At 43.9% G+C, this 20696-nt stretch overlaps 1 pseudogene; it reads left to right on the forward strand.

Annotated features, from left to right (window-relative positions):
• Positions 1 to 5151: 5151 nt before the first annotated feature.
• The window catches only part of LOC140508311 (L-lactate dehydrogenase B chain pseudogene), a 29493-nt pseudogene continuing 13948 nt past the window's right edge, over positions 5152 to 20696 (forward strand).

Consider the following 20696-nt stretch of genomic DNA (forward strand, 5'->3'; position numbering starts at 1 on the left):
AAATCAAGCAAGTCATCAATGAACTCCCTTAGAAAAAAATCTCCAAGGCCAGATGGAGTTACAAGTTAATTCTCCCAAACATTTAAAGAACATTTAATTCCAGTACTATGCAAACTATTTGGGAAAACAAGCATAGGAGTCTTCCCAAATTCTTTTTATGACACAAACAATGTGCTGATACCTAAACTGGGAAGAACCGAAACAGAGAAAGAAAATTATACATCAGTTTCCCTAATGAATATTGATGCAAGGATTTTAAATAAAAATTAGCTAAGAGATTACATCAATTTATCACCAGGATATAGACTAAGATCAGGTGAGATTTATACCAGGAATCCAGGGTTGGTTCAATACTAGGCAAACTGTCAGCATAATTGACCATATCAATAACAAAAGAGAAATCATATGATTACCACAATGGATTCAGAAAAAGCTTTTGATAAAATTTGGCAGCAATTCCTATTAAAAACACTAGGGAACATAGGAATGAATGGAGTTTTCCTTAAAGTGAAAAGAAATATAACTAAAACCATTAGCAAGCATTATATGTAAGGGGGATAAGTTAGAAGCATTCCCAGTAATATCAGGGGTAAAAAAAGGATGCCCACTATCACCACTGTTGTCCAGTATTGTACTGGAAATGTTAGCAGTAAGAGAAGAAAAAGGAATTGAAGGAATTAGAATAGGTAGTGAGGAAACAAAGCTGTCACTTTGTAGGTGATATAATTAGAGAATCAACTGAAAACTGACTTGAAATAATAACTTAAGGAAAGTTGCGGGATATTAAATAAACCCACATAAATCATCAGCATTTCTATTATGTTACCAGTAAAGCTCCGCAGCAAGAGATAAGCTGTTTTCCTTGCTTGAGTTAACCAGTCAGAAATGTGCATGTATGCTGTAGCGAATCAGACATGGACATGTGGGTTCTGGCCACTCAGATAGTGAGCAGAACTGTATATAGAGAGCTGATGTTGAGAAAGCAAACCTGAGGAGAGCACCCTTGAAGGAACGAGCCAGCATAGAGAAGAAGAGAATGGAGAGGAGACCTCTGAGCAGGGAGGAGACCTTTGGGCTGACCGAGGAAGCCTCTGATGGGAGAGACTTGGTGAAGGAGCTTCCTAACTTTGAAAGGGAATAGAGCTGTAGGGCACAAGCATGCCCATGAGGATAGCCATTAAAAGTGAACTGAGCTGTTAACAGAGCCTGTTGACTTTGGAGGTGAATTGAGATGGTAGTGCTGGTGGTGTGTCAGTATTGTTGTTGTCTTGTTCAGCCTTGTTTTCCCAGAGACAGATGCTGCCTGAGGCATGATGGTCTACTTGTACTCTGACTAGGCTTCAAAGACCAAGAACTGCTCTTTGAGGCCACATGCCATGATTCCTGCTTTGACTCAGCCCTCTGGAGTGGCCACCCTCCACCCCCTCAGAGGCCCTGTCTCCTGTTTGGACAGTTCACCTCAACCTTCACATCCTATATCCTATGACTACTGCTCTCTGGTAACCCACTCAGCCCCAAATCCCTTTCCCTCTTTAACGCTGGGGAGCCCCCTCACACCTTTGGCACTTATATTCCACAAATCTGATCACTGAGGCTTTCACATAGAAAGCAGGTAATGGTTTTTAAAAGTGAATTTTTGAGAAACCATAACATTGGATGCCATACTGGATGTTCTGATGTCAATGTCTTCAGTGTCCCCTTTAGTACTTCCCTTCCCCCAATCTCTTTGAAAAAAGTCTAGGCCCACTTCCTGTCCTGTTATTCTAAGAAGGCACAAAGGGCTTAGCACATGCTGATTAACCTGCCTAATCAAGCATTTTCTTTGAACTGGTCTAAGTGGCTATGCTAAAAGACCTTTGTAACAGATGTTCCTGACTCTAACTGTAAATGCACATTTTGTTTCTTTTCCTAAAAATGTTCCTTTCTCACTTATCTGTCCCCTAACCTTATCTTACCCAAAACTTCTTTGTAAGCCTGCCCGCAGGACCTCAGGGATCCTACCCAAAGGATGGGTCATGTACCTCAAGAGAGCCTGTCTCTATGTCCTCTATGGAACTGGGAGACACACATGTCCATCAGGGAGTGTGTCACAGTCATGAGTGGATACATAAACCACAGTGTACTGCCTTTGGGTAATCTGTATTCCCTTATTGTGGCTGTCCCTAGCAAGGAACCTGAAAATTCTCACAAATGGATCAAATGAGATAATATTTACATGGTTCCTGGTACGTAGAAGATACAATGTAACCAGCCCCTCAATCCTTTCCAGTCTGTTTGCACCTTGGTCTTCTTGTCTCTGACCCAGAGACACTGGCCTCCTGGCTGGTCCTTGACCAAGACCCTCCATCCCCTGACCTGTGCCTTCCCAATGGCTGTCTCTCATGCTTGGAATGTCCTCCCCCTCACTTGGGCCTTCTGGCTGCCTTCACAGGTAAGATCTTCCCTTCTGAAAACAAGCTCTTCCTGGTACCTACTGTCTCATAGCACCTCTCTTCCTTACTGTACAGAGCTGGTTTCAACACAGATGCTGACATGTTTCTTCCCACTTAGACCGAGCTCATGGAGAGCAGGAACTGTTAATTTTTTAAACTTTCCTTGCACAACCAATACATTAGCACAGAGGAGCCACTTTCTAAATGCTAATGGGCTTGACCTAAGAAATGTTAATTGGGAAGGATTCAGAGAGACCTGGGAAGACTCATGTGGAATGAGGACGTGAGCAGAACCAGGAAGACAATTTCTGTTCTACTGACAGCGCTGCCAAGGACAATCTACGCCTACTAAGATAGAGTTTACTTGGCTCTCTTGGATTCCCCCTTTGCTGATAGTGATCCAGTCTGTGGATAGACTGCACTCCCGTAGTACTTTGGGAACATGACGGGGAACCTGGGGCAGCCCCCAGAGTCAGGACCTGGGGAGGGAGACCTGGTCCTGCTAAGCCTGGAGGATACTCAGTCAGAGGTCAGAGGGGAAGATGAGGCCCAATGGAAAGGGGAGCCTGCAGAAGTGGGGTATGGGGAGGGGCCCTCCTGCAGACCTCCCTGGACCCTGCATGTGCAGAGCTGGCTCCCAGAAGACAGAGAGACCATAACTCCTAGGGAAGAAGGCAGGAAGATTTGAGCTCCAAGGTGTTCTGCTTCCTGCCAATCAACCCTAAGAGGTCTCCTTGATGCCTAGAGTCCTGCCCTTTCAGATGGGAATTATGATTTGCCAGTCTGTGCCTCATAATGAAATTAATTGACTACCTGATTAATGGCACTTTGTCTCTGGCTGGCTGTTTCTGTCATTCTCGGGGTAGGCACTGGCTCAGTAAAGTCCTGTTAACACCTCTGTTTTCTGCTAGGACCCCTCTGCCCACCTGCCCTCTACCCACCTGCCCTCTACCCCACCTGAAAATGGATATTCCCCAAGGACAGAGGCTTTATTTCTCTACCTTTACAAATGGTTTATGCGTTCCCCCATCATGCACACCACATGTATGTGTGGGAGCCAGCATGGAGCAATGGGAGACAAACCCACTACCCATTGACCTTAGAGTGCTGAGTCCTGGGTTCAGATCCTGTTCCTGCCACTGATCACCACTGTCACTGGAATCAAGTCACTGTCACTGCCTGGGCCACAGCTAGGGTGTGCAACAAAATCGTTCTAGGACTCCAAGCACAAGACAACCTTCACTAATTTAACATTCCTTAGCTAAGGCTTCATTCACATCATTCACTGTGGTCCAGACCTGTGGCACCAGCAGGACTGGGTTCAAGGTCACAGGGTCTTTGTCTGAATCCCTGGAAGGGAAATGTGGTTGGAATCAGGAAGATCTGGGGTCCCATCAGGCCTGACAGTTGCTGGCTGTGTGACCTTGGGCAAGTCACTTCATCTCTGGCTCTGTCAGTTTCCCCTGTTGTAAAAGGGAATAAGGCTTCCTTGGCTCCCTTGGATTCCAGGTTTGCTGATACTGATCAGGTCTGTGGATGGACTGCAGTCACCTGGGATGAGGGTCTCTGGATCTCAGGGGCCATTCTTTCTGGTTTTAGGCTCTCTCCTAGGAATACGCTTTGGTCCCCAGCAAGTGAAGCTGGGGAGAGAGATGAATCTCAGGGTGGGAGAGACATTGATTTTGCCTTCTCTATCTAGGGTAGATGCTGGAGTGACAGAGGGTGAGTACTCCAAGGCATTACAAAGGCCCTGCCCTGCCCTCAGGTGAGAGAATCCACCTCAGGAGGAGAGCAGCAGGGAGGGTCAGGTTTGGAATTGAACTTCTGAGCAGGAAGTGGAGTTGCCACTTTCCAGAAGGAAGATGAAGCCCAATGGAAAGGGCAGCCAGCTGAAAGGGGGTGCAGGGAGGGGCCCTCATTCAGACTTATCTGGCATTTGCATGTGCAGAGCTGACTCCCAGAAAACAGAGATCTGAGCTCCAAGAAAAGGCAGAGAGCTTTGCTCAAAACGAGGATGGCAGAGAGATCACAGCGTCAGGGAATGTGGAGAGATCTCTGTTCTGAAGGAAGAATGCAGAGAAACCTTAGTTTTAAAGGAAGAAGGTAGGTCTCAGTTCCAGGGCACGTAGAGAGATCTCTTCTGTTAGAAGAAGGCAGAGATCTCACCACCTATTGCTTCTGTTTCCAGCCAAACTGCTCTGGTCTAATCCCCAGAGTCGTGCCCAGCCCTGCTGTCCATCTTCTAAATTGAACCCCCCTTCTCCCCTGCCCTCCCAGGGTTCCAAACATCACCCCAGGGAGAGAATTCCACCAGGGCCCCCACCCACCTGGCAGTTTGCATCATAACTCCCCTCCCTCATTTCTCTATCTCTTACCTCCCTCCCTTACCTTTCTCTGGGATTCCAGATGTTCTGAGCCGAATCTTTTGGTCTTCCCACTCTCCCCCCAATACACTCATCTTCCCCATAAGGATATGCCCAGCCTAAATCCCTCCTGGTTCTCCCAGCCATTCTCCTCCCCTCTCACACCCCCTTTCTTCTCCACAGCCTGGGCCCAGACCTGCCCACCTGCACTGAACTCTTCTCCAAACTGGAGACATTTGCCACCTTGGCCCATCTCCCTTCCTGACCGTCCATATCGCAATGCTAACACTGAGATACTTTCCCCTCTGTCTTGTTTTTATTTCCCAAGAGATCTGTCCCAGGAAGACAGCTGGATCCTAATGAGGAGCTGAGGCCAGGACATCAGGGTACCTGGTCTCAGTGATGAGGTGGGGGGAGATACAGAAACTCCAAGGCTGGAGCTCCCTTTGTGGGTCATCTGGAGAAGAATTCACGGACTCAAGCATTGTTGAGGTCAGGGTAAAGATTTATTATGCTTTTAAACAGGCAAGAGTTCTTAGGAAATCTGCAACCTTAGAGAGGTACAAGTAAAGTTTATATAGGATATTCTGTAGTATAGCATGTGCCAAATATGCTAACTTGGTGATTTAGGGTGGGATTAGGCAGTGGTTGAGGAGTGGTTAGTTCTTAAAGTAACATGCACTTTTGGTATCTACTGTGCAGGTATTTTGCCCAGAGTTCGTTGGGAATAGCCCAAGGGGTGGCTACATGGAGGTACAGTTTTAGGCCCGAAACATCACTAAGTCAACTAATGGTCAGGACTGAGTCAGAAATAACAGGTTTCTCTCATCAATGGCTTGTTAGACAAGATAAATGTGAGAGTATAAGCATATCTATATATACATATGATTGGTCGGTGAGGAGTAAATGTCCTTATGACCCAGTACACAGCCAGATCAGCCAGTATACAGTTGGTTCAGACTGATAAGTTCTACAGGTGCAGCTGGCTGCTGTTATCAGGAAGGGAGATAATGGTTGTTGCTGGGCCAACCTGTGTCCTTGGGTTAGGGAGAAATTGCCTGGTATAGTGTTTTGAGGCTAGGGAGAAATGTGATTTTAGAATTGGGGTCCAAGCACCCCATCATCGGGGCATATGTTACAGCTCATGTTATAAACTTTTATCTACTGATATAAACTTTCACATCTATCTCTCCGTCTGGGGCTTTGATTATGCAACTGAAATCTGTCCCCTGGGAGGCCTATTTCCCTCAGCCCCTGGAAACCTTGGTTCTCATTTCTTCAACTGAAGAGGAAAGGGAAAATTTGGGTCTGAAAAATAAAGCCAAAGGAAATATAAAGGCTAGCTCTTATTATTTTTATTTCTCTCCAAGTGGTTCTTAGGACCTCTGGGCTGAGGAATTCACCAACACTAGGCAATGTTTCTCCTTTGCACCCCAATGCAGTACCTCAAACTTACACAGGAGAAAACTGAGGCTAAGGAATCACGTGACCTGACACAGCTGATGGGTGTCTGAGGCAGGGTTTGAAGTCGGGTGTAGCTGACTGAGGTCCAGCACTACCCACTGCACCACTTAGCTACTTCCCTTCATGTGGATGACTGATAGTTAGCTACAAAAAAGCAGGTTCAGGACTGGGGGAAAGAAGTGGTCAGGGAGGGAAGGAGACCAGGTCAGATCAGAGGAAGGACTTACTAAAGTCTAATGGATCCCTTGGTTATCAGTATAAGAGGCAGGAGTGTTGAGGTTTAGGGATGCTAGGTCCCTAGAATAATGAAATGCAGGCCCTGCCCAAATAAATCCAACTCAAGTCATTCAGCTATTAACCTGAAAGTTTGGTTAAAGGAGGCAAACAGACTAGGTTGCATATAAATTCATAGTTTATTTCCTTAAAGCCAGTTGAAGCTAGGAAACATGCACAAGGAGCCAAAAATGTGAATTCTGATTGATAAAAGAATTATCAGCCTTAAGTATGTTTTAGAACAATCCCAACACAGGGTCTCTATGTTACTCAAATTTCTGATCTCCATATATGTTTAACCATATTATGAGAAAGGAATTTTCATAATTCAACAGGTAGTAAATACAAGATAAGAGAGTTGACAAAGTGTCAGTTGAAATTACCGCCCAGGATAGCTGTGTTTTCTTTACCATTAACATGCTGTAACAAAATATATGTCCAAAAATATTAAGATAAGAAGAGGTCCCATTATTCAAGATAGTGTCTCAGATTAAGGTACTCATCCTTAATGGCCATAAAAATTCTCTTAAGTCAGCCCCATACGGCCTTGTTGACATAGGAAGAGGTATTCTCTGAGTAGAGGACAAAGGATGTTGGTTAGGTCCAGGCTCTTCTTCTGGTCCTTACTGAGGTTCAAATGATATTAAATGATTACCACAGCCAAAGAAAAACAAAATTTATTAAAAACCCTGTACATTGGATATACTCTTTTAAGAAATCTCAGCTTTGGCTAGACTCTTAAGGACACCGAGCATTTGCGACACTTGTATTGACAGGCAGGCCAGAATGAATCCGAACACTTTCCTGGAAGCAAAATGAATCTTATATATAGAAAGACTGTGGGAGGGATTTAGAGGTGGCCAAGTCTGGGGTGACTGGAGGAGGGGTTCAGAGATAATCCTGATGGGACTGGCCAGTGGACTGGGGAGCCTAGAGGTCAGGCAACGACCAAGAGAAGGGGATTTTGATAGGATCAAGGGTGGGAAGTAGTTGGAGGCAATCTGAAAGTAACAGAGATTTAGGTTTAGCTACAACGAAAGGCTTATGGCCTCAGGTGAACTCCATATCAACTGGGAAGATTCAAAGAGATTTCAGGGGGGTTCCCAGAGCCTGTACCCCATCAGGAGGAGAACCAAGATAGGAGAGGATCTCCAAGCACAAATGTTTATCCAACATGTAGTGATGGTTGACCATAATAATCACTGTAGAAAAGTCAGGAAAAAGTCAATGAAAGGGCTACACCAGGGGTGGGAAAACTGAGGCGTAGAAGCCACATACCCTAGCCTAAAGTCTCTAGAAATAGGAAAACCATTGCTTTTAGCTTCTGGAACAATTTGCAGAAGGTGGAGAAGGGAACAGGGGATGGGGAAAGGAGAGACCATCCAGTAGAGGGAGCTTTTCCTAGGAAATTAGCTGTGAAAAGGAGGAAAGAGGCTAGCTTAAGGATGAAAAGGTCCAGTGAAGGTCTTTTAAAGGTGGAGTACATCTGGGCATTTGGGTGTTCTCAGTTAGCAGTTCAGTTGGCAGAGGTACTGGAGCAGTTTGCCATTTTCTTCTCCAGTTTGATTGACAGATGAGGAGACCAAGGCAAACAGGTTTAAGTGACTCACAGGGCTAGTGTCTGAGGCCAGATTTGAACTCAGGACAATGAGCCTTCCAGTTTCTAGATCTGGTCCTCTGGCCACCCTGCTGATGGGGTGCTTGTGATTGTACTTGGACCCCAATTCCAAGATCACATTTCTCCCTAGCCTCTAAACACTATCCCTGACAATTTTTTCCCAGCCCAAAGACACCATGCCTAACAATAACTCATGAGTGCACCCTAGTAAGACAAGACTACCTTTTTCCATCACAAGAACAAGTTGACCTCTGAAGAAATTCTCTTCTAAAAACAGGACTATCTTGTAACCACAAAATTATCATGTACTGATTCCCAAAGTTACCATATTCAATCCAGTGGTCAGTCTATAGTCATCAACTCTCAAAGCTATCTTCCTACAGAGGTAACAGACCAAAAATACACCCCCAGGAACCCCTTTGTTAAAAACACTCAACACTGAAAACTATCAAGGAAAATATTAAGAGTTCAGAGGAATTAAATGCCTTGGCCAAGGTGAACTCCACCCTTCTTCAAAAAGAGGAAGAGAGAGTGAATTACAGAAGCATTTTTATAATGTTATTTCAAGACAGATCCTCCCATGAGAGGACAGACTGGTTCGTTCTCTTTCAGGTTACAATCTTCTGACACTCCAACAGTATGTCATTAAGCAAGTGCAGTTGGATTTTTAGGTGGCCCTGCCAGTGACCTCAGCTGGTTTAAGCTAGATCAGTTCTATCTTCTTGAGTTTTTATGAAAGCCCCTAACCATTTTCTGATTGGTTGGGGCCACCTGCAGCAAAAACTGGGTAATTCAGTAACCTGAGGGACTAATGATCTTTTAAACCCTGCTCTCTCTTATGAGTTTCTGACTTTCTTTACCCCACTCTGCTAGGTCCCAACTCTGATTAACTATCCCCACTGACAGTTTTAACCCTGTGGAAACAGAACTCCTTCCTGTTTCCCACACCTTCCCCCAGTTTTCAAAGGTTGGAAGTTGTCAACTAATTAGCATCACTGCCAGATAATCCACTGCTTTTCCTATATAAGCTTTAGCAGCATTCCTGTTAAGTGGCCTTCCATTTTGGCATTACAATAAACCTTGGCCACCTTGACTTGAAGAATACTTGAGTGTGAATTCATCAGTACTCCCATCTTGGTGGGGTCCCTAAACCTTTCAAACCACATCATTACCATCTTTTATAACCTCCATTATCTATGTCTCTTCTCCCTGTACCCCCTTGCCTTCTTAACCAAGTATGGTTAAACTTGGCCCCACCTGGAAGCTTGCTTCGCATCCTCCCAGTCCAGGTGTGTGGCGGTGGAGTGGGGGAAGGGCAGAATGGCCAAAGCTCCATTTACCCAGACTGTGTTAGTTGGGTGGCCTGAAGTTAGTACTGCCACCCCTGCCCCAATAATGCAGAGATGTCTCCAGGCAAAGACCTCTCCTTCCTTTGAGCTGGGGGAATCTGATCCCAGGTCCATCTAACCCCAGACTGGATCAGATTTAGGACTCCCTAGAGATCTCAGTTATTCTACTGTTCCTTGGAGGAGGAGATGCCTTCTACCCTCCCCACTTCACCCAGGCCCCTTTCTGCCTAACAAAATAGTGAATTAGAAACATTCACCTTTACACTCCACATGAAGATTTTTTAATCAGCTCCTAACAAAATACCATCACCACACACCAGGGTTATTACAATAGCTGGTGGAGGAGGGGCTCTGCCTGACTCCAGTCTCTCTCCATTTTGGTCCAGCCCCAAAGTCGTTTTCCTGAAGTTCAGGGCTAACGATGTCACTTCTCTCCACCACTCAATAAACTGCAGGGGCTCCCTGCTGTTTCCAGGAGCAAATACAAAATGCTGTGCTTGGCATCCAAAGCCTTGCATAACTTGGCCCTCTCCTACCTTTCTATCTTCTTACTCTTTTCTCCCCCACATTTATTCTTCCTCCAGTGATACGGGTCCCCTGTGTGAGAAATGAAGTTCTTATCAAGAACTCTGCAAACTATTGAAGCCAGGAAAAAGAATTTTATTTATGGCCTTGCAAGATCTGAGTGTCTAAAATTAATAGGTACAACCTGCCATGCAAAAATACAATTTATGACCCCAATGCAAGTCCCTCCCCTAATTCCCCAATTGATTGGGTACTACAGAGTTTACAGCCTATCTGAACTATCTAAACCCCACCTCGTTCCCATGTTGGCCCACACCCCTTCTTACATCTCTTATTTCCACATTTCAATTCCCCCACTCCCTTTTCATCTTCATTTACTTTAATAAAGGTAATGCCAATCCACAAAAATGCCTTGAGTTCCATCCCAGGTTGTCTACATCATCCATAGCATGAGAAAGGAATTTTGTCAATTGCTAAGAGAACTGACAAAAGTGAGTTTAAGATTCTGTCCAGGATGTCCATAAAAAGAGTCCCATTACGTAAGGCACAGACTGGGTGAAAGGACCTCATCCTTGGTGAGCCACACCTGGCCTGGGTTGTTTTTCTTTATACACAGGAAAAAGACCTCAGAAACACAAAGGAGTCTGCCTTTTAGTAAGTCTAAAATTTACCAGTCATCTATTAGTTCATTTTCCAGTCTGGCCACAGTAGCTTTAATATGATGAGTTTCCAGTATTTTTATTAGCATCTTTGACAAGCTGTTGGGTGTGAGATAGAGGTGAATTTTTAAAAATTGCTCAGATTTCTCTAAGTGAACAATCATTTTATTTTAGTAAGGTTACTGATAATGTCCATCTGTTCTTCAAACTGTTCAATTCACTTGGCCACTACTTGGAAATGGCTTTTGGATAGAAATATGTGAGTCAGATCCCAATATATCTGTGATATCAAGCTCTTATCAGGGCATTTTATACAAATTTTTTTTTCTCAATTAGCAGTATGGCTTTTTTTTAAAGCAACTAAGTTAATTTTGTTTCTACAAAAACCTTTTAAAAATTGTATACAATTAAAGCTATCTCTTAGCTTCTATGGTCTTCCTTACTCTTTTATTACTTAAGACTTTTCCCCTAAAAGCCACTTGGAAATGAAAAAAGATGGGAAAGCAGATCAGAGGGACAGATAAAATCAGGATGGATGAGAAACAGCTGAACTAAAAAATTCAATGTTTCATAAACCTGAAAGAAGAAATTGTTTGAAAAACAACTTTTTATCTGATAAAAATTATTGCTAAATCAGTAGGAGAAAATAGGTTCCTACCAGCATCTTACATCACATAGGACAATGAAACCAAAATAAGTCCATGAGAGGGAAAAAAAGTGACATGATCTGAATTCAAGGAATATAATATGGAAAAGGGTCAGATAAGTTCACTTTCACTTCTCTGAGTAAGAAAAGCATGTTCAACCTTGAGAGAAAAGGTGCAAACAATACAGCATTTCAAATTCACCAAACCAAAAAGATTTTACAGTGATAAAAAACAATTCCACAGGATAAGGAGTTTAACAGTCAAATAGACCAAAACAAAAAACAACAAAAAAAACCCAAACCAACAAAAAACAACCCTTTGCATCAAATATTTCGAATAAGGCTCTGCTCTCCAAAAATGTTTAGGGAACAAACAGAAAATCTTAATACCAAAAATCATTCCCCAATAGATAAAGTAGTCAAAGGTTATGCCCAAGATTCCAGGCCCCACCACTTAAATGACTTTCTATCACCCTTCTTGTCAATCACTCACCTGGACAAGGACAACTTGGGATGCATGGTGTTTCTGTTCTCAGCTGTGAGAGGACAGATTCTTTGGGAACTAGAAGGCCTGCTCATGAAAAGAGAAATGGGAAACTGTCAGAGATGCATTTGACACACAAAAGGGCATCAATGAAAATTTAATAAAATAGAGCTCAAAGGAGGGAGGGCCTGCTACATTCATTCCCTTGAATGAAAGGGTAGTTTCTGGTAAGGCTACAGGAAGACTACACTACGTTCAGAATAATGGAAGCTTCTTATAGTGTTCCGAATTTTGGACTTAGCGCCCCAGCATCCCCTGACCATACAATTTCATGTTCTTCTCTCTGATAGGCTATCCTTCCAACAGCTCATCGAACCTGTACACAAGTTTCTGACCTCTACCTGACCGTGCTAGGTCACAACTCTGTGGAAACAGAATTTCCTTGTTTTCCACAAACTCCCCCATTTTGTCTTTATTAAAATTTCTGTTTCCACACCCAAATTAAATCAATCAATACCTCCTCACTTTCTTTCCCCTGTGAATTCTTCCCTTCATCTATGTCCCCTCTATATGAATATGGGAAGGGAGCAAAGTTGAACAACAGATTGACAAATTACAAGGGGGTAGTCCCCTTTCATAAGTACAAATACAGAGATTCAAAATACAAAGGTAGATCAATGAATTATCCATTCAGAGGTTCCATCTCATACAGCAGTTTGGGTTGCAGTTTTCTGATCTGTATGCTCATTCAAGTCATCTTTATCTAGCATCTCAGCATCCTCTTCCCTTTATCTTCTTGTAGAAATCGAGATGTCCACTCTTCTACAAAACTGACCTTAATACAGTTTTAGATTTCCATCCCTAAGCTTTATACTCTTATCACACTTAAAAACTCAAACCTGGAACTTTGACCAGTTGTCATGTTTAATAAATTCACATTAGAACCCAGTTTTTACATTTTGCATTAATTTACTATTCATTTCCCCATCAGGAGGATGATATTTCACTAAGGAATTAATAACAGGCTCTAGAACATACATAAATACAATAAATAAATAATTTTAAACACAATACATATCACGTCATAAAACAATTCCAACTTCTGGTCATGTGGTGCTTTTTTTAAAGCATTTACAAGATAGACCATAAACCATTCTTCTTTTAACATTAGCCAGCTGAGACAAATCATAATGTATGCTAACCTCACAGGTGCTTGACCTGATTGTCTCCTTACTATTACTAAGAATTAAAGGACCGTAACTTGTTGTTGTTGGTCTAAAATCCCAGGCCTAATAGCTTAATTTGTGGAGTTAACCTCAGATGTTCCCCTACTAACAATCTATTATTTAATAGATTTGGTATTCCATTTACAAAACTTTTGATTGTAGGAAATTCTCACTAAGAGTTGGGACATTTCAGTGAAACACATCTCCCTAACTTCATGTCAATTCCAGGCAAGAGTAAACTGTCAACTGGCATTTAGCCAGGCTTAAAGTCTGCCAGGTATCAGTGGGGAAACTGAGTCAGGACCTTAGCTCAGGCTGAACAGCTGCTCTCCCAACCTCCCCATGAGATATCACCCTTTTGTAGTTCATACCAGCATTTCACAGATTTGCTGGCATCATCGATCAGTGGCTCAGATAGCCTTGCTTGCTATCCACACCTGGAGTTAGACTCAGAAGAACAGTCCCATAAAATCTTAAAATAGCAAGTGCCAATAAACAGTCTCAGATATGACTATAAATTTCACATTGGCTGAGGAACATCTTTTGAAGCAAGGCTTAAGTAGCTTGCATCCCTTCCTGATCATATAACAGTCATCATAAGTTATTGCTCTAATAGATTTACATCTGCTTCCCAGGCTTCTCTATCCCTTTCTAACCATGCATGGTCTAAAAGAATGAGTTATACATATAAGTTCGAACACTAACTTCAACTTAAGTTCATGAAATGAATTCAAATCAAAACAGAAATATTTAACTTTTCCATCAGTGCAAAATATTACTAGAGGTTACCTGCCTCGAAGAAACTACATTGAAATTCCTTTCCCCAAACTGAAAATGTCTCTGATTTAGTCTTAGTAATTAATTCAGTCAATTGTTTTAATAGGAATTGCTTTTACATAATTTTGTAGCATGTAAAGACCTTATTCCATGTTGGGAACTTTGTCCCTTGCCCCAAACAAGTTTTAGTCCCATTTGTCTAAAAGGGCCCTGGAAAAACCTCACCTTGAAAGCTTCTTGGATTTCCCACTTGAATTGGCTCTTTTGAGGCCCATGTGCTTCTCCCTAGCACTATGTACAAATCAGTTCTATTTTCCACCCTTGATCCTATCAACTCAACCTCCAGGTTACTGGCCACTCCCATCAACACCATCCCTGGAACCCCCAAATCACCTGGGGTCCCCCCCAACTCCTTCCCCAGTCCCCCTGTAAATCAGATCCATGAAAGTGCTCAGACTGCATTCAATCTGCTTACATTAGCAATACAAATGCTCAGATTCCCTGAAAGTCCACCCAGTATTGAGAAACATTAACAATCTTTAACCTTCTTTAGTTGAAAGATGGCATGGGTTGAACTCATTTGAATAGGACCCACTGTGTTGCTATTTTTGGGTCGCAAGCACCTCTAACCTCAACAATTCCATACCATAACAGTTAACTTTAAATCCCAGTCTTGTTCTATGGAACAGTGATTCAACATCACATTTATACTTTGGTTTCCTTTAATTATTCCTATAACATTCAGAAAGAATGTTCTATTTCAGGGATTTTATCTTTCACAAGATTATACCAGAGTACCCATTTACCCAAATAACTGAAAACAGCAAGATTCCACTCCTTGCATTGTGCTTACATTTTGAACTATCTGCTTTGATTATACAAATATGCCATGAAGATGGAAAGCAAGAACCTAACTAGATATCATGTCCACTTTATAGTTACTTAGAAACAGTCAAGTGGGAAAACATTCCTTTTCAGAAGTACACAATGGGGAAACTGAGACAGAAGGATTCCATCCCAGGCCCACAGGATTGTCCCCTGAGGCAAACTTCTGCCTGTAACAGTCACATTCCTCTGAGTAGTAGAACATAATTAGTAATGGTCCCAGAGGCCTTTGCATCAGATGGCAGGGTTCACTAACCAAAAATTTTACCAGAACTTATATTGTAGATCTTAAATTTGTCCTAAAAACCATATCACTAGAGTATCACCAAAATAAGTTCCTTATTTAGGAACACCATATATAGACTATAGGGGCAGCTAGGTGGTGCAGTGGATAGAGCACCAATGCAGGAGTTCAAATTTCACCTCAAACACTTGACACTGACCAGCTGTGTGATCTTGGGCATATCACATAACCCCAACTGCCTCATCCTGGGTCATCTCCAGTCATCTTGATGAATATCTGGTCACTGGATTGAGATGGCTCTGGAGGAGAAGTGAGGCTGGTGACCTGCACAGCCCTCCCTCACTCAAAACAAAGTCAAGTGCAAGTCATGTCATCATTTCTCTAATGGCATGGGCTTCTTCATCAACAAAGGACGAACACACACACTCAATATAGACTACAACTTTAACAGCATGAGGCTGCCTTAAATATATCACAGAACTTCCCAGAGCCATAAAATTCGTGGTCTTCTTTACCTTGTCCCTTATCTTTCAACTCCCATAAAACCTTTATATAACAATTTCGCTTACAAATATAAATTTGGCAGGCCTTCCAAAAATCACACAAAAGATTTTACAAAATATTTATTTGTACACAAATATTTTCCTCTCTTAAGGACAGTTTACAATTTATCACAAAACCCTCTTGAACCTAAATGACAAAAATTACAAGATCTAAAACCAAGGCCTTTGCATAATTACCAAGTTTCCTTTCACAAACATACTTTTGTAAATGCTTGATTCACAGCAATAACAATTTAAAACTTCCTTTTTAATAGCAGAAATAAACTTTTTAACATACTTAGTACATTCATATATGGAACAGGCTTGAACATCATACCCATATATAAAAACATATATATTCAAGGATTCTCATTTTCTTGATAGGAATTCTGCAACACAAAAACTCTTACACAAAATTCATAGCAGCTTCTTACCCAATTCATCATTAATTTAACAGTGCAATTCCTAATATAACATTTAGATAAATTACTTTTTCAACAATCTGATTACATACTTAAAACATGCTATTATCCATTCAGATGAATGCATTTCCATATCACCTTGCACAGAAATTTATCTCCTGAACACCACGTGGGCACACATGATCGCTTGATAATCATTTAATATACCTTCTTGATTATAGAAATTTACTATAAAATAGAGGGACAATGCCATATATCTTAAAAGAAGGAAAGACCTTCCTTAACTCTGATTCCAGGAATGACAGTCAATCATGTGGTCACTAGGTGCTGAAAGCAGGGCTTAGGAGTAATCAGATGGGGAATTTTCCTTTATCAGAGAGAAAACAATGAAATTGGGAAATAGAGTTAGGAAGATCCTACCCACGCCGTCTTCAAAAACTCTCCCCAAATATCCACCTTTAGTCACTCTTCTAGAGTGACAATTTATTTCTGTAATCAGAGCTTAAAATAATGGCAAATTGTAGCCTCATAGAGTCTTAAATAGCAAACAAATATTGGCTTGGCATGCTTTCAGATAGTCATCTCCAATTTGATTGGGCTATTAACTCTTAAGTTAACCATAAGACAAGATAGCTCATAAGTTATTACTCTGAAACTAACAACTGTCTGCACTAGCACCTTATTCCAGCTCAAAGAAGCAAAGAGGTTAATGGCTAACCTTACAAGCTGATGTTTCACAAGCTTGTTTATTATTCCCTAATTATACTCACTCTGGAAGAATGAGGTACTTCAAGAATTAAATCTTTTTATCCAAGATTTCAAATGGAAAATCTATCATTATGTAGCAAACATCAGCATTATTGCTGATTTATACATTATTGCTTACTTATAAGCAAATGTAAGTTTCAAATGATCAATTTGCTATCACATCCTTTTAAAACCCCAATCTACAAAGAACAAAATCCAAATTTTAAAATTGTGACAATTACATTACATTAACGTTGCATCTAACATACGCCCTTCCTTGTGTCAGGCACTTTACAATCATAAATGCCAAATAGCAATATCTTTTCTGCTGAATCCTGATAGGGAGAGCACAGACATATGCTGCTTTTTATTCCTTCAGGACAGATTTTGACTTGAATCATATCAAATCTGGATTTATAATCACTAATGATAAACATTTTAACCCTCCTTTTTCCTTAATTCAATACTCTTGCTACTTAAAAGAAAACTTTATTCATAACTTCACATCATTAATCCCTTGAAGGAATACGTGTGTTGGGGGACAGCTCTGGACCGGGGTCCCCCCTGAGGACTGTGAGATGCCTGAGGGTCCGAACCTGCTTACGTGGCAGGCTAGCTGGTCTAGCAAGCCACGAGGTACTGGGATGGCCCTGGTAACAGGCTGGCTCCACCCACGGGGAGGCACTTGGGAGGAGCTCGCCCGCCCATGGGAGGTACGGGGGAGGAGACAGGGGATAATAAAAGGGGATGACCACGAGAGCTAGGAGAGAGAGAAAACGGAATAAAGCTTGCTGGCTGCAACTCCTTTCGGGTGCTCTGCCTGTTTATTGCCCTCCCCCAACCAGGAGGAGGGCCGGAGACGTCCGAGGACCGGGGATAGGTGCCAGGCCTAGAGGCCTGTGTGGGCTACCCGAGTCTTCTTACCTCACCTCCGAGGTCTTCGGTTGGCCAAAATCGGATGCTCATATGAGAGAAAGGACGTTCCAGAGTCGAACAAGGGTTGAGCTTTATTTCAGGGTCTAGTTACAAGTGCAGGAGGTCTTCCTTAGGAGGAAGAGGGGGAGATTTCCTAAGGAGGCTAAGATTTTAAGGGATTGGAAGTAGAAGTACAAGCGGGGAGAGAGGGGGAGGGGAGAGAGGAAAGAGAGAAGCGGAGCCTACTGTCCTCTTGGCTCCTCACGTGCTAAGAGAGCTTTCAGGCTTCCTCAATCCTACTTAACCTTCAGCCGCATAGTTTGCATCTCAATACCGTGCTGTTAGGTAACTATAGTGTGCCCAGATCCGGGACGACCTCGAGGGCAGGGAGACTCCACCCATCACGTATCTCCCGGGGAGAGGCGGAAATACTCGAGATAGCTTGGTTCACCTCGATCCCCTGCCGTTTCCTGGGGGGGTCTCGTGAGAGCTCTAAGATTTAGAAGCTCCCACCTTTACCCGCCCGAGACTGTCCACACGGAATTGAGCTTCCAATCCCAACAGATAGGTAAGTAGAAGGCGAAGGCCCGGGAGTCGCCCCAGGCATCTGGCGCCCTGAACAGGGACCGCCGTAGGGAGAGGAGAATCCGCCTTGCCCCGCAGTAGTAGACTTGCTCCGCTACTGCGGGAAGATTCAGGCAGTCTTAATATTGGGAAGTGGCCAGGATGGGTCAGGGAAATAGTTTTCCCAGTTTAAAGCCCGAAGATAAAGGAGTACTTGCTTGTCAGCTGTATAAGCTTTGTAAGATCTATGGGCTTAAGCCCCACATTCGGGACTGTAGAGCATTTGTGGAAAAGATCTGGGATGTCTCCCCTTGGCTAGAGCATTGTGGGTTATGCCCAGCTAAATGGGACATAGTGGGACAACAGATGGTTGCCTATGAGAGGGTGAACCCGGGTGTATTAACAGAGGAGGACTTTACGTTCTTTCAAGTGGTCGCTGCACTTTTGTGCTCGGATCCCCGTCCCCTCTGGCGATCAAATGGCGAGACCCAGTCAGGGCAGTCCCTTCAAGGGACGACAGAAGAAGAAGAGGAATCCGATGAGGATGATCCCAACCCCAAGCCCTTATATCCATGGGGTATGTTAAGAGAATGTGCAGGCAGGGACTCTAGAGCCCCGAGGGGAAGAACAAAAGGGAAAGTTGAAAAGGACTTTGAGGAGAAAATTCAAGAGGGTGTGAAACCGTTGAGAGGTGGCACGAGACCGATAGTTAACAAGTACCGTAAGGGAAAGTCTGATGAGGGAACGCCCAAGAGGGAGTGGAAGGTCCCCTGGAAAGCCCCCGAGACAAAGGGAAAGTCTGATGAGGAGGGAACGCCCAAGAGAGAGGGCTGGGGAACTCGCAGGAAAAAGTTTCAACGGAATTTGGGAACTCCCAGTCCTCCCGAGGTCGGGCTGAATGCCCTCTCCTTCTCCCCAGCCGCCACGTCCTTGTTACAATCATCACAAGGAATGCGGTCATTTACCTACGGGCGGTCTGGGCCCTCGGAGCCTCTGAGTGTACTCACTCAGAGCCTATCCACAGCTTTGGCGGAGGGACAGGAGGTAGATTTAGAGGAGTGGGAGGGGGCTGGCGCTTACCCTGTCATTGTGGAGCGGGATCCGATGGGAAACGAGAACCGTTTCCATCGACCGGTGCCCTTCAAATTACTGAAAGAACTGAAGGAGGCCGTCTCCAAATACGGCCCTTCGTCACCTTATGTGAAACATCTCCTTGCGAATACCACAGCCACTTGGCCGTGGGCCCCAGCTGATTGGAGGGAGGTATCGGGGGCTATCCTTACACCAGGACAGTTAGTGGCTTATGGCACTGCCCTTAGACAAGAGGCACTCAGATATGTCAAGGAACACAATATTGCAGAGACAGAGGACGCTGTGAATATGATAACAGGGGCAGGGCCATACTCGCAGCTTATTGACCAGCTCCAATTCGATCCTCGGGTGATGGCTGCAGTTCAGTATTGTCATATTAGGGGTTTTGCCAAGATTGATGCCCTGGGGACTATGAGGGACAAGTTGGTAGGGCTAAAGCAGAGGGCTAGCGAGTCCCCCACTGATTTTGTGAGTCGGGTCCAGCTTGCGGTCCAGCGGTCTCTTGGCTCGGGACCAGGAACGGATTCCCTGATAACTCAGCTGGTCCGAGATGGCTTGCATCCAGAATGCTCCCAAGCCCTAGCGGGCTTGGGGCCTCTCACCTCCCTTGAAGAGATAGTAGAGAGGCTGTTAGACATTCCACCTAAAGACACCCACCAAGCCATGGTGACGGCGGTGGCCCAAGGGGTGACTCAGGCCCTTCAAGGTATCAAGGCCCAGAAACAATGTTATCGCTGTGGCCAAATGGGGCACTTTAAGAGCCAGTGCCCTGTCGCTAAAATGGGAGCATTGCCCACCTGTTTTCGCTGTGGGAAACCGGGCCATATTGCCAAACATTGCCGTCTAAAGCAGCAGCCTCAACCACCTCGGTCGGGAAACGGGAAAGGGGGCCTCACTCGGGGGGGCCCCCGACCCCAGAAACGATCTTCCCAGTGGAGGCTGTAGGCCCTGTCCCTGCCCCCCAGCCCAGGAATTCTGTACCCCTATCGTTCCCACAGCAGTATCAACAGGCTCTCCAAAAATTGCAACCCTAATATGCACGTCTACCACGGATTCCCCCAATGCCGATTTAGTTATAAGACCTTGGCATACTGAAGGGATCGACGAGCCCCCCGCTCCTTTCCCCCGTCTGGTGGTGGGACCCTCTGGCTATGTGCCATTTATAGTCCATACTCAATTGTTGGCTAGCGGATCCTCTACCATTTATTTGAAACATTCCGGGGCCACTGTGACGGTGAGCAGCCCGCCTATAACATGGAAAACCGAGACCCCTGTGTGGGTTGAGCAGTGGCCCCTAACCCCTCAAAAGCTCACCACCTTACGCTTTATAGTTGCTTCCCTTTTGGAGCAGGGCCGCATTGAGCCCACTACAAGCCCTTACAATTCTCCTGTTTTTGTTATAAAAAAAGAAAAATGGATCTTGGCGCATGCTCATAGACCTTAGAGAGATTAATAAATGCATGCTGCCT

This window comes from Notamacropus eugenii, chromosome 5, assembly GCF_028372415.1.
Source record: "Notamacropus eugenii isolate mMacEug1 chromosome 5, mMacEug1.pri_v2, whole genome shotgun sequence".
In the NCBI taxonomy this organism is placed as follows: domain Eukaryota; kingdom Metazoa; phylum Chordata; class Mammalia; order Diprotodontia; family Macropodidae; genus Notamacropus; species Notamacropus eugenii.